The sequence below is a fragment of the Protopterus annectens genome, chromosome 11.part0, assembly GCF_019279795.1.
Source record: "Protopterus annectens isolate FY-2018-M chromosome 11.part0, PAN1.0, whole genome shotgun sequence".
NCBI lineage: Eukaryota > Metazoa > Chordata > Ceratodontiformes > Protopteridae > Protopterus > Protopterus annectens.
Window position 1 is genome coordinate 406,728,750 of NC_056745.1, and position 15,402 is coordinate 406,744,151.

General features: G+C 43.6%; 1 protein-coding gene across 1 annotated transcript in view; it reads left to right on the plus strand.

Moving 5' to 3' along the window:
- Positions 1-15,402, plus strand: part of TCP11L2 (t-complex 11 like 2) — a 613,826-nt gene that overhangs the window by 567,579 nt on the left and 30,845 nt on the right. The gene's annotated exons all lie outside the window — the stretch shown is intronic.

The following is a 15,402-nucleotide window of genomic DNA, read 5'->3' on the forward strand; positions in this document are numbered from 1 at the left end:
GGAATGTGTGTTGCAAAAAATTAATATTAATATTAATATCCAATTATGAGTAAGGACTATTGAATATTTGATTCCCTACTTGGTTTTCAATATGGTTTTTCCATTACATGTGTAATAGCTGATGTATTCGTTTTTACACACTGACATGATTGTGGGCCTTATGGCTTGTGACAGAGAGTGACATTGGATGGATATACACGTTTCTTTGTGCTCTCTTTTGTGGGGACAATTTAAAGGATTTTTGGTCTTCACTTCCATTATATGTTGCTCTGGCGACCCGTATTTTGCTTTTTCGATCTCTTGGCTGATTGTGAACTGGTTAATAATCGATAGCTTTGATATGGATATGATTTCTCTTATCAAAGGTTTATCATCCGATATGGATGATTTGGAGGTATTTGGGTTAGGACCTGTTAGTTTAACCAATTATAGACAATGATCCAACCAGCCAATGTAAGGTGGCCTTATTTAAACTTACTAAGTATATGAAGAATTTAAGAACCAATGACTGGCATTTACAGCTTTTTAAAGCCTATCCACATAACCAGATTACACCTAGGGGACTTAGAGTTAGGCTACAACCCTTGGTACATAGTATTGACCAGTTGCTTTCGGAACAATGGGCACAGGTACAACAGCAGGCATCCATGGGTTTTGTGGTTGCCTTAGCAGCCTATTATGAACGTATGGTTCAACAAGGCATTCAGGAAGCTGAAACTCTATATCAAAACCTAAATGTTTTTGAGATTTTACCCTGCTATACATCCTGTATAAACCAACGTAGTAGTGAATTACTTGACTTGGAAAAGTCACTTAAAGAATAAAAGATGAGGAAATTCACAGAGATTTAGGTGACTATGAGAAAGGTAAACCTTTTGATATTTGTAATAATGTCAAATTTATGCTCCTAAACGGAAAAGACCCAAACCCATTCTCAAAAGGAATAGAGATCCCTCTAGTTTTATTTTAGGGGATGAATCATCATCCAATACTGAGGTTGATGATAACCACACAGTTGTATCATGAGACCCCAAGCGAAGCAATCTTCAACACCCTTTAGGGTCAGGATCAGGAGAAGGGGGGAGGAAACATGGAGGCAACAAGCAATTTGGAGGGGCTCCTCAAACTGATGATACAAAAGTAGATACTTATATCAAAGTGCATAACATCTCTTCTGTAACCCTGTCTGAAACTGAAATAAAGATCTTGAACAAAGGCCTGAACTTTATACCTGTTTTTTTTTTTTTTTTTTGTTCCTGAACATACTTTGGCTCAGGATGTGATGGATTTTTATTGTTTATTAAATCTTGGGCTATATTTTGATAATGCTCCAACCAATACTCAGAGAAGCTTCAAATTTTGTGGCTCCACCTTTATGCCCCCCATGTCACCTATTGTATCGATTTTTCAAGCTAATGTTCTTAAAGATCTACATTTTAACCCTTGAGTATGAGAACTTTTCCAAAAATCTATCTAAGGTTGAGGAACAATGTATAGATAGTTTGAGGAACAACAGGGATATTGTTATTCTACCTGCGGATAAAAGAGGAACGGTTCTGATACAGGACTGGGTCTCTTATTGTGAGGAGGCATTGAAACAGTTAGAGGATGGTAGATACTATATGGCGATGCCATTGGAACCTACTAGAGGGTTTAAAATGGAAATTGATACCTTTTTAGATGAAGCTCAGGAGGAAGGCATTATCACTAGTGTGGACATTTTCCATCTTAAGGTACCTGATCCAAAACAACAGTATCTTTATCTTTTACCTGAGATCCGCAAGTATCCCAAAAATCCACCGGGGAGGCCTATAGTGGCAGGCAGGGGTTCCCTTACTGTACCCCTCTCTGAATTCCTGGCATTATATTTGAAACCTTTGTAGTCTCATGTGTGAGCTCACACTCAGGACACTACCCATTTTCTGGGTATTGTCTCGGAAATGCAGTTGGAACAGGATTGGCTTTTATGTACCCTGGATGTCACCTCTTTGTATACCAACATCCAACATTGGGCAGGGTTATTAGCATTACAGCATTGGCTGGACAAATCTGAATTGTATGAACCAGGTTTTAACACATTTCTTGTTAGCCTGGCTGAACATGTTTTAACAAAAAATGTGTTCTATTTTCAAGATCAATGCTTTTGGCAAATACAAGGAGTGACCGTAGGGGCCTCCTTTGCACCCATATATGTTGACCTGTTCATGGCATACCTGGAGGAGTTGATTTATGATGCTTGTCACAATTTATATATCAATGAGATTGATATTTGGAGGCGATACCTCGATGATTGTTGGTTGGTGTGGAAGTCCAATTATATTTTTTTGCAAGAGTTTGTGGATTATCTTAATAAGAGTAAATGGGGCATTGAATTAAAGGTTACTTTCAGTATGACTGAAATTACCTTTTTGGATGTTTTTGTGAGTAGAAATTCTGATAATATCTTGGATACGAAGGTATATAGGAAATTTCCCCAATATAATTCTCTCTTCCATGCTACCAGCTTCCACCCACAACATATCATCCGGAACATCCCAAAATCTCAGTTTTTAAGGGTTAGAAGGATTTGCTGCAACTCTTTGATGTATGACCAGTATAAAAGAGACATGATCCATCGGTTCCAAGATAGTGGTTATAAATCAGGGGATATTAGCAGGGCTTGCCAATTTGCTTCAAGTCAGGATAGGGCCAAATTATTAGAATACAAAACACAATCATCAGATACTGAGTCTAGGGTGAGATTTGTTACTACTTTTGGCAGGAACACCAAATCATTTATGCACATCATTAATAGGCATTGAAACATCTTGATGGCAGAGGATAGACTGTCGGAGTACTTGGAGGATAGATGTTCTTTTTCCTTCCATAGGGGCTGCATATTGGGTTCTCTCTTTAGACATTACAAAAGGTTTGACCATAGGGGGACTTTTCCCATCCAACGGACACTGATGGTAGACACATTGGTGGGATGTGTGTCTTATGGACATTGTTCCGATTGTTACAGGGTAAACAAAACTAAGGAATTTTCTAACAAAAATACGTCCACAGTCTTCAGTATCACTTTTTTGGCAAATTGTAGCACAAGTTGAGTAATATATTTGGCCACTTGTTCATGCTCCGCGTTTTATGTGGGCCAAACTTCGAGATCTCTTAAACTCCATATTGGGGAACATGTGAGTGTTATAAAGAATAAAAGACAGTCTAACACCCTCTTTAAACATACTTGCAAACATAATACAGCTCTGTTTAGATTTACCATAACTGATTGCATATTGGGGAATTGTATGGATAAATCTGGCTGGCATACCATTTTAAATGTCAACGAAAGAAAATGGATCATTAAACTGGGGGGGGGGGGCTTTTGCCTCCTGGTCTAAATGAGCATCTGTAATTAACCAATAGGAGGTTGTTTTGAATCTGTGCACATATGTATATATATATATATATATATATATATATATATATATATATATATATATATATATATGTTTTTTGTCCTATTATTTGTATGTTGTTTGTCTTTCTCACTGAAGAAAGCTATTGATCCGAAACCAGTTTGGTTTGGGTGTTGGGGCTCTTTTCCCCTCACCCATGACAATGTATTATTTGGCATATTAAATAGTTATACCACACTTTGTGATGGCTCTATCTTTTTTTGAACTTGCTTTTTGACTTCAGAGCCTTTGCACTTGCCGTACGTGCGGGTTTGGTTTGACTTTGGCCTAACCGTATTTGTCCCAAGTTACCCCAATTTTCAGTGGTTAGGTGACTTAAGTTCGCAGAGGTAAGAATCTGTGGTAGTTAGTACCAACTTTCTTTGTCCAGGACGGACATGGGCACCATCCTAGGAGTGAACCATCCATCCATTGATCTAGGTTCTGTTAGAAGAGGGTCAGGGAGGAGCTCTGTTTCATGTGAATTGGAAGATTGCTCCAAAGAAGTGGCAATCTTTAGATGTCATATCTATCTCTCCAGCATGACCTGTTTATGTCAAAGGCTGGGTTAAGATCTCTGGAGTGAATGACCTTCCTGCAGTTTGATTTATGAATGTGTAGCATTTCCATCAGGGCCTGGACAGAGACTGCCCTGTAAGCCAGGCACAGTCATCCCTTAGCAATTTGTAGGAGACAGAATACAGTGACATGGCTTTCAGTGTCTTTCCACATAAGACTTGTTTTGTGTACCCTGTAATTTTTTGGTGAGAAACTCTGTGGTCTCTTCAGTTGTTGCAGGTGTCTGATGAAGTACATGCAAAAGAGAGCATTGTACTTGATTATTGGTCTGATGCAAACGGAGTATAATGGAATTATAACATCCTTAGGTCTACACGAGATGCCTTTACTTATAAAATGTGCCATACAAAAGGATTTCCTTACTACTGTAGATACATGGTAGTCAAAGTTCAGATTGCTATTAACCTGAATACCCAGATCATGTACCACTGAGTCTGCACTTGGTAGGTGCTGCCTGTCATATAATTAGCAGGGATAGTAGATTTCCCAGAGGGAATAATAATGCATTTCTTTGCATTTAGCTTTGATTAGTGGCTTTCACACCAGTCATTTGTCTGAGTTAACTGTGTCTGCAGTATGTCAACATCATTGGGGACTCAGTGATTGCTCCCAGTTTGCAGTTGTCAGGGAACTTGGTCAGCCATAGGCTGTCCAAGTTTGCCTGGACATCTGAGAAATAAATTCTGTACAGTAAGGGGCCTAGCACAGAACCCTGTGGAACACCACTGGTGACTGGTCTTTTGCTAGAGGTGAAGTCATCTACTTTGACAGTATGTGTCTTACGTGTGAGCCAGTTGGTTACCCATCTGGTAATATAGGGGTTAATTCCCAATTAAGAGAGTTTCTCTGTAATACCTGAGTGGGGGATTGTGTCAAATGCCTTGGGTAGGTCAAGATAGGTGGCATGCACTGTCTTTCCCTCCTCTAGGGCCTTAGTGACTTTCTTGAATTCAACCATGTTTAGCCGGCATGATCTACCTTTAATGAATCTGAACTGGATTGAGTCCATAGATTGGAGATTACCTATGTCCTTGTTAGTAAGGTTAATAATGATTCTTTCCATGGCCTTGCAGTTGAGGCTAGTCAAGCTTATGGGCCTATAACTCCCAGGGTCAGTTGATAGTTCCAGTTTGTGCAGAGGGATTACTGTTGCTGTCCTCCATTCCACCAGAACATAGCCAGTTCTCAGACTATGGTTAAACAGGGATCAAAGTGGGTCTGTTAGGTCATGTTTTAAGTTTGTTAAAAATGCAACCTGGGGTGTTATCTACTCCCATTGATGCTGTGTTTTTGGCCTTGGGGAGTGCCAAGATGACCTGCTTTCTTGAAATAATAGCCTGAGGAATGGTGGCAGGTATACTTTGAGGGATGAGTGGAAGGGACTGGCTGGTCATGTTTTCTCCAAATCTGTCAGCTAGCAGGTTGGTTATTACCTTCAGTTAAATATGGGTGGTGCCATCCACAACCAGTTCAGCACAGATGGATATTCCCTTTTATATTCCGGACATAGGTAAAAAATGCTTTGTGATTCTTCTTAGCTAGGCAGGCAATTTTTGCTTCATGATTAGCTTTGGAGAACTTAACAAGATCTCTTATTTGTAGGTTTACGCTAGAAGGAGATATCTTACTCTGCTGAGCCAGTTCCCACTTGCTCTTGGACATTTGTTTCTTTCTTCTTCTTGTATAGCCTGATTATACTACGGGTCCACCGCAATGGCTTTTTTTTTTCCTGCAAGAGCTGATTTTATACAATTGCTTAAGTGGTTATACAGGGCATTGGTGTACACCTCCGCATAGGAGTCCATGTTATCTGCGTACAAGAGGGCTTTAAAATTTCTTATACCATCACTTAGTAGGAAGTAATTTATCTTAGAAAAATTCTTAAGCATTTTTGAGTTTGATGTGGTATGTGTTCTTATAGTTGCATTGAACAAAACTGATTTATGGTTCAATCTTACCTGGGAGGGCATCACACAGGGGAGCACTTAGTGAGTTTTCTGTGCAGGACATTTAAACCTCTTATGGATGTGCTGACTAGCTGTTCCAGATCATTTGCATTGACAGTCCGAGCCTCTGAGCATGTTTGTGGTCATGTATGTTTCTCAATCAATAGTAGGATAATTAAAATCACCCATAAGTAAGGTGTTGAGCTGTATGGCAAGTGACTCCAGTAAATTAGGTATGCAGTATGGTTTTCCTGTTGCATGGTGGGGAACCTGTGACAATAGGAAGTACCCCCAGCCATGCCAGGAGAAGTAGGACAGTGGATGTATGACTTGTGCCAACACAGCAAGCTGGAATTTTTTAAATAATTGTATGTCATTTGTATATCAAACTGATTTGTACAGATGCTTGTGCTGAAAATGTATTTGTAAGGTTTGCCTGAGTTAAACTGTATCAACAGTGCACCCTGCTGGAATGAAAAGAAATGTACATGTATTATTGTAACTGAATTAAATGTATATGTTTTAATGGAAGACACTGAGACAGCAGAGGCTAACCAGCCAGCTTACTTTAAAAAAATAGGGAAAATGTAAATGAGCTGTTAAACCATTCAAATGGTACCCACAGTGCTGAATAGGACCATATATGGTGGGTCTGGAAGAAGCCTTTATTCACTAGCTCAGTAAAAAGAGGGGATGCCCCAGGCACTGTCATAAACATTTAGATGTGTATTGTAGCCATCTGTGCTAAATTCCTGTCTCAGCTTCATAGGGGGATACTGTGAGAACCTAGAGTCAGGTGACCAGATGAGGTCATTCTTCAAGCCATCTTGGATATTATATTTTATAGGGAGTAATCTTTGAGTATTGAGTTTTCTGTTTTAAGGAACCTGTCTAGAAAGACTTCTCACATATTTCATTGTACCGTGCTCTATCAAGTAAGTTACTGGGGAGCAGTAATTCTCCTAGATTCAGTTAGGAATATAGTGAAGCCTTAGTTTAGAGATTGTTTTTCTTTATTTGTATGAGTCTATCCATCATGTTAGTTTTTAGCATTTCCTGTGATTTGAACTCTGTGTTTACTGTAAATATATATTTAGTATTTTCTTGTTTATTTATTACTAAATACATTTAAACTTTTCATTGTGGCTGGTTCTTTTTAGAAAATATTTAAGCTTTGAAAGCATTTGCACATATTTATTTGGTGGTAACTCTGGCCACTCCTGAAAGCCTTGCTGTTTGGTCAACATTACCATTTGTATTATTATTAGTAATTTCACTCAGCACTATTGGGTACCCTTTTAAGAGCCATATAGTAACTGACTGGTGGCAGTGAGTCTACCTTATAGTCTGGGCAAAGTTGGTAGAGCGGGTAATCTCTGCCAGCCTTTCCCAGGTGGGTTCATGTGTGTGTGTGTGTGTGTGTGTGTGTGTGTAAATTAAATCTCAGAGTGTAAACTAGCTCACAAATGGGAGCTGGCTTAATTATTTTCAGCAAATAGCACAATAGATGTGGAATCTTACAGAAATGGAGCCCTTTCAGAGTGTTTTGCTCTGTCATACCTCATGTCTGAAAGTAGGTGATTTTTTTACCATGGATTTGAGGTTTTAGTTATGTCTTTCCCTTTTCCATTAAAAATGTTCTCAAAGTAAAACTAGTCAAGACTGATCTAATACTAATAACAAACTCTTGACCAAGACAACCATAGTATCCTCTATTGATTGTCCCACACCATTGCCATTATCCTCAACACAAGGAACTCACTGAATCAGGACAGCAGAATAATCTACCCCATCCTCAAAATTGAACTTATCTGCATGTAGGATAAAATTTTTATTCATAATAGTAGCTCCATTTTGACTAGAGTTTTATGTAATCCAAAAGAGTCTAAAAGGCTAAAATGCATGACATTCTTACATATAGAATGAGGAGAGATTTGTTTTCTGGAGTACAACATGGAATCTCTACTCTTTACACTTCCCCATACTGAGGTTACAAGACTGTCTAAATTACTTATTTGATTATATTTTGACTTAATCACCCACCAGAGTTCATTTTGCTGCAGTCTTCACTTGTATTGCAATAGTTGCACAGACTGCAGTTGGTCCTTCTGTAAAGGACTTCTCTGAAGGAGCTCTCCACTTCAGATCATGATGAAAACTTGCTTCTGTATCTTGGGGTATGAACTTTAGGTTGAATAAGCATACTGTTTTCATAGGTTTATAGGTGTTTACTAGGCTAACAACTACAAGAGCCTTTTAAGCTTAACCATTCATCCCAAATCTCTGACAGGTTCTGGAACCCTTGATAAGTGTAAGCAGGGGCCTGGGAGATGTACCATTTACAGGCTGCCGGCATCCATTAGAGACATAGGTGCCAAACAAGGGATGAATTTCCAGTTCCTCATCCAGTTGTCCACATTACACTTGAATTGAGTTAGGGAGCAACTCTGTTTCACATGGATTGGGAGCTTGTTCCAGAGAAGGAGTAGTCTCTGGGATACATAACTGTCTCTCAAGCAGGTCCTATTTGTATCACATGCTGGGTTAAGTCTTTAGAATGGGTAATTCTGGTGGTTTGTTTTGCTCATATGCAGGAAGTCCATTAGAGTGGGGTCTGACAATGTCTTGTATGCCAGACATAGATCTCCCCTCAACAGCCTGTAGGAGATGGAATACAGGGATAGGGCCTTGAGGTGGTCTGCATAGGACATGTTACACCTTGCACTCTTTTAGTGAGGAACCTCTGTGGATGTTCCAGTTGTTGTATGTGCCTGTTTAGGTACTTGCCAAAGGGGGCATTGTACTCAATAGGTCTGATGAATGCCAAATACAGTGGAATGATGACTTCCTTGGATCTAGATGCAATACCTTTGTTTGTTAGTTAAACAACATAGAATGATGTCCTCACTACAGTAGACACATGATGGTGAATGGCTAGATTATTGTCTGTGCGTGTCCCCAATTCCCTGATTACTGGGTCAACTCTTAGGGGTGTGTTGTCAATATGATAGTTGCCAGGAGTGGATGACTTCCCGAAGGATACTATTATGCTTTTCTTTGCAGTTAGTTTTAGTCCATGGCTCTGCCACCAGTTGTTTGTGTTATCCCTTCTTGGAAAACATTTGTGTCGATGGGTGATTCAGTGACAGCTTCTAATTTGCAATCATCTGCAAATTTAGTCAGCCAGAGGGCATTGATGTTGGCCTTGAATTCAGAGAAGTAAATGCCAGGAAGCAGTGGTCCCAGGACCGATCCCTGATGAACTCCACTTGTGACTGGCCTCTTTATAGAGGTGGACTCCTCATTTCTAACTTCCTGGGCCCTGTGAGCCAGCTGGTTATCCACCTCATGACATAAGGATTTGTACCTAACTTCTTATCTTTGTCAACAATGCCTGAGTAGGGGATTGTGTCAAATGTCTTAGCCAGGTCAAGGTGGGCAATGCAAACCATTTTTCCATTATCCCTTGCTTTGGTGACCTTCTTGAAGAATTTTGCCATTTATAATAGGCATCTCTTGCCCTTGATGAAACCAGATTGGGTTGGGTGCAGTGTCTGGAGGCTTCCTATGTCATTATTGATTATTTCCATGATAATTCTTTCTGTGGCTTTGCATAAGAGGCTAGTGAGACTTATGGGTCTGTAATTTCCAGAGTCTGTTGACGGCCCACCTTTGTGCAGAGGGAAAACTGTTGCTGTTCTCCATTTATGAGGTACAAAACCATTTTGGTGGCTACAGTTAAATAGGCATTCCAGAGGGTCGGATAGATCACTATCTGAAGTAGTTTACTTCATTTGGTCTTCAACCTGTGGGATATGGATCCGTATCAGATCCGAGCCTTGCAACTATCACTAGCATCAGCTCTGAGCTCCAGACTCCTCCCCTTACCCGTAATACCCCTCCACTGCCTTCCATCCCCAGATCTCGTTTGCCGCGATTTGCTTATACATCGTGTCTTCTGAGCTCCAGCTAGCAGTGGGTTATTTAACTTTCTGTAAGTAAAAAAACTTTCACTTTTTTCGTCAGATTAGTTTAGGTACCCCTTCTCCCCTCCCATCGCTTTGGCATTGAGTGTTAGTGTTGTTAGGTAAAAAGTTAGAGTAGTTTGTTCTGTGGTGCCCCCCCCCCCCCAGTGTTGTTCTTTAGTCAAGCGTGGTGAATGGGTTTGTGTGTGAGTGATTTTAGGAAAGTATTTGCCTGTCTTTTTTATGGCTTTGTTTCCTTTAGTATGGCTGAAAAGCTTGTCTTTAGGTGCTGCACAGAGTGTGGTCATAAGCTCTCCCCAGCGGATGGCCACACTGTGTGTTGTGCTTGGATATGGTCCACCTTAGTGTGGATTGCAACATTTGTGCGGGGTTCAACCCCCGCACCTTAAAGGATAGGAAGGTCAAGTTGGCCCTCAAAGGTATTCTTCCTCCTACTGACTCTCTTTCCTCAACATCGGATTCACTGCCTCTCCCTCCTCTCTTCCTTTGGCTTCTCCTCCCTCCCAGGCTGGGACTCAAACTCCTGCCTCAAAGCCTGTGGTAGTGGAGCAGAAGAGAGGTAGAGAAAGGGAGAGAGAGTCTAAGACGGAAAAGAGGAAGAGGTCCCCAGACTGCTCTTCACCTAGCAAAACCCCTCGGACCCGTGACTCCCCTCTGCTCAGATCTCCAAGGTTTTCCCCGGAGCAGGAGGAGGCATGTTCAGTCTCTTGGGCCTTGGTTCCCTGACCTGCCAGGTTGGAGTTCATGACCTCATCACGGTCAACCCACTCCTTATCGGCTAGATGATGAGGGGCTTTATCCGTACACAGATCCAGATGGGGGTCTTGCCAGCCCCCCTCCCTCTGGAGGGAGGAGCTCACTTCCTCTCTTTCAACCTATTTCTCCTTCTCCGATCTGATCTTCAGCTTTGGAGTACTCGGATCCAAGGTTGGCCTTGGTCAGGGGGTCGGCTCTGACGGTACTCGTTTCCTCAATGCCGACAGCTGCCTGGAACGTTTCAGATCTGACCAGCTTGAATCCAAGCCGCTCTTGGAGCCAGAGCTTGGTTGCCAGATCCAAGGGAGTGGAACCTTTTCTCGGAGCTCCATCCACCTCTGGCCTGGCTCTGAGTCTCACATCTGACTCGGGGAGACCGGCCTCCTTATTAGCTTCCCAGGAGGGTCCACTCTCCTTTGTCGTTCGATGTGGTAGAAAAGGTTCTCTCCATCAGATTGAGACCCCTGCCCACCCCCTCGGACACCTCCCAGACCCACTTGGCTCTGTCTGTGGTCCTCATTGTCTTACCAGAGGTACAGACTGAGCTCGAAGAGCCCCAGGCAGTCCCCCCCGAGGAACAAATGGCTTGCAAGCGCTCTCCGGAGAGCCCCACCAGAGATGTGCCTTGCAAGCATATGTGCAAGAGGAGGCACTTGGACTCCTCCGAGTCCCTCACCGAGGACATAGATTTAGATGGTGGAGAGGGTTCCCCAAGATCACCTCCCAAGGTGTCTCCTTTAGAGACATCATGGAGATCCTGCACCAACGGGGAAGTTGGTCTGCCCCAAGCCCTCTTCTGAGTCCGTGTTCCTGGAGGCTTTTGGCATGGGCCTGTCTACTTCCTGGGTGCCCCCTCCCACAGATCCTTTAGTGGATTTGGTCACCTCGCGGGCGTGGAGGGAACCAGACACCATGGAGCCTATCCCCAAGCGACCCAATAAAATTTTAAGGCCCCCCCCCCCCATTGACAGGCCATCCTGGAATAAGGGCTCTCCCATGGACGACATTGTGGTTGCAGCAGCCACTAAGAAGGAGCTTGCTCAGGAGAGTTCCTTGATCCACCCTCCTTACCGGGAGTCAAGGATGATGGACCGCCTAGGGAATCGGGTGTATGCTTCAGCTACCTTTTCGATCAGGGCGCTGAATTACTTGGCCCATGTCAGTAGACTCCAACGCGACCAGGTAAATGAGCTGGAGGAGTCTCCCCCCAAATCTATGTCACAGAAGGACAAGGCTTCGTTCTCCACGAGAATGGCCACTCTAAAAGTGGTATCAAATACGTCCATGCGACTCCTCTCCCATGCTGTGGAAGGAGTGGCTAGGGCGGCTTGGTCCAGTGTGGCCATGAGGTTTAACGCCTGGCTCAGGTTGTGTCAATTTTCCGAACCCTTTAAGGCGTCCTTTGCCAATGCCCCTTATGATGGCTCTACACTTTTCGGTAAGACCGTCAAGGAGACACTAGTCCAGAGTGAGAAGGATGGGAAGGCACTGTCTGCCATTGGAATCCACTTCTCTAACCCTCAAAGGTCCTTTTCTCGGAACCAGAGAGGGCAAAAGAAGATGTGGGTCTGGAAGTCTCAGTATTCCCGGGACACTCAGGGCTCTTCTTCCCCCAGAGACAAAGGGGGACAGAATGGACGCTGGCCCAGAGGCAGTGGGGGTCCGCAGAACTTTGAGTCTCGAGAACCATTCTCAGACAGACCCGAGCAGCAACCCTGAGGGGGTTGCCCGACTGCTCTACTCTGGAGGCAGTCGGGGGATGATTGTCCTTGCACCCAGCAGCATGGGAGTCCATAACAATGGACCGCTGGGTGCTTCAAATCATATCCAGAGGATATTCTATCCCCTTCGTGGGTTCCCCCATATCTCCCAGACACCTCCCGGAAGTTCCACGCTGCTAGTAAAATGAGCCATCAAAACCATCCCCCCAGATCAGTCCAGATCAGGCTTCTACTCCAGGTTCTTTTTGGTGCCAAAGAAAACAGGGGACTTAAGGCCCATTCTGGACCTCTCTACCCTGAACCTGTCTGTTTGCCAAAGAGAAATTCCGGATGGTCACACTACAGTCCATCATGCCATACCTGCAAGCGAGCGACTGGATGTGCTCGTTAGACCTCCATGATGCTTACTATCGCATAAAAATGCGCAGAAGCTCCAGTAGGTTCCTCTGCTTCCAGCTAGGAGTCAATCATTATTATTTTTGAGCCCTACCCTTTGGTCTCACCGCAGCCCTCAGGGTGTTTACCAAAGTGATGGCGGCTGTAGCGGCTCACCTGAGTTTTCAGGGGATTTAAGTCTATCCATACCTGGACGATTGGCTCCTCACTGCTCCCATCAGGTGTCTACTTTCCCAAACCAGGGATTACTTTCTGACACTTGCCCTGAGTTTGGGCATCACAATCGACACATCCAAATCTCTCCTAGATCTTGTACAGGTGATAGACTACATTGGTGCCAGGATAGATACTCTTCAGTGCAAAATATTCCTGACCTCGGAGAGAGTTCAAAACCTCAGGATATATGTCTCCCTGGTCTACCATTCTCACCTCCCAATGGTGGAATCAGTGTTGAGGGCCCTAGGCTCGATGGTGGCAACCATAACTTTTCTTCCGTGCGCTCGGCTACACATGCGGATTCTTCACTGGACTCTAGCAGTTCAATGGTCCCTGTTGGAACTGCCATTGACTTATCCTGTCCACCTAAGTCGAGTGTGTCGGTCGTCCCTCATATAGTGGATGAGCTCTCCGGACATTGTGGAGGGACGACCCTTTGTTCCAGCCCCGGCCCAAACCACAGTGACCACGGATGCTTCCCAGCTCAGGTGGCAGGGGGCATTGTTCTGGCAAGACAGTCCAAGGCCTGTGGTCTCCCATAGAGACCAGCTTGCACATCAGTGTCCTAGAGATGAGGGCAGTCCTTCTAGCATTGCAGGCCCTTCATGCCTTTCTTCCTCTGGGAATGATTGCGATTCACTCAGACAACATGTCAGTAGTCTGGTATATCAACAAACAGGGAGGGACCAGATCTTATTTCCTTTCTCATGAGGCCATGAGAGTGTGAGAAAGGGCAATCTCCACCATTCGCTTTCTCATTGCAACGCACATTCCAGGATGGTCCAACATCCTAGCAGACAGGCTAAGTCAGACCATTCTGATGCCTTACGAGTGGTCCCTGAATTTGTCAGTAGTGGAACAGATCTTCAGCGAGTGGGGTCAACCATGCCTTGATCTCTTCGCATCTCTTTCCAACATGAAGTGCAGCAAGTTTTTCGCTCTGAACCCTCTGCCTGGGGGACTCCACCAGAGACGCTCTAGTTCATGATTGGCCTTCCGGTCTTCTGTATGCTTGCCCACCAGTACCTCTCATTCTGAGGTTTCTGCAGAAAGCTTGTCGAATGGGGAGCAAGGTGATCCTCATTGCCCCATTCTCGCCTTGCCAGGTATGGTTTCCCTTCCTTTGGCCTCACCTTCTGGCTCAACCTTGGATCCTGGATCCCATTCAGGATTTGATTTCACCCCCTGCGGGGTTGCCTCATCTGTGTCTGGACAGCCTAAAGCTCACGGCTTGGCTGCTCCAGTTCTCATAATTACTAGGACTCCTGGACTATACTCCTCGGTTAGATCTGTTTTGGTAGCTGCTCATAAGTCTTCGACCAGAAAGGTTTATCACAGCAAGTGGAAATGTTTTTCTTTCTGGGCCACTCAGAGGAGTTTAGACCCTTTCACGGCTCCTCTTTCCACTATTCTTGATTTTCTAGCTGATATTTTCTAGCACGGAGCTAGTTCTTCTACTGTCAAAGTTCAGTTGGCTGCCATTTCCCATTTTCATATGGGTGAGAATTCTGCATCCTTAGCATCTTCCAGACTGTGTAAAGCTTTTGTCAAAGGCACCTTTTTGCTACGCACCCCGCTCAAAGATCCTGTTCCCCCGTGGGACCTTACTATGGTTCTCCAAGCTCTGGTCGCTCTGCCTTTTGAGCCTGCCGCAACTGCAGATCTAACATTTTATTGTGGAAAACAGCTTTTCTGGTGGCTATTACCTCTGCTAGAAGGGTTTTGGAATTACAGGCCTTGTCCATCAAACTTTCGTACATGTTTTTTCATAAAGACAGAGTTTCCCTTCTAACCAATCCATCCTTTCTTCCTAAGGTGGCATCACCAGTCAATATCAATCAGATGATAAATTTGCCTGTGTTCTTTCCCAATTTTACGAACAAGATGGAATACAAACTACAAATGTTGGATGTTCGTAGACAGTTATGATTCTATTTACACAGGACAAAACATTTCTGTAAATCTGATCAGTTGATAGGTTCCCCAAAAAGGGTTTATAGAAGGAAACCATCTCCAAGGTCACTATAGCTAGATGGATTTCTTCATGCATCCTGCAGGTCTATAAGAATAGAGGCATGTCTCCGCCAGGTCAGGTAAAAGCTCATTCCACTAGGTCCATGGCTACGTCTGCGGCTTTCTGGTCTAGAGTGTCTTTGGATGACATTTGCTCTGCAGCTACTTGGTCCTCATCTCTTACATTTATTTCTCATTACAAATTGGATTTGACTTCCAGAAGGAGAGCATCCTTTGGTTCCACGGTGCTCCGGAATATCCTTCCATGAGGGCCTCCCAGGAGTTTTAGTAGCTGGGGACTCCATCCCACAGGTTGAAGACCAAATGAGGTAAACTACTTCAGATAAAGAAGTTA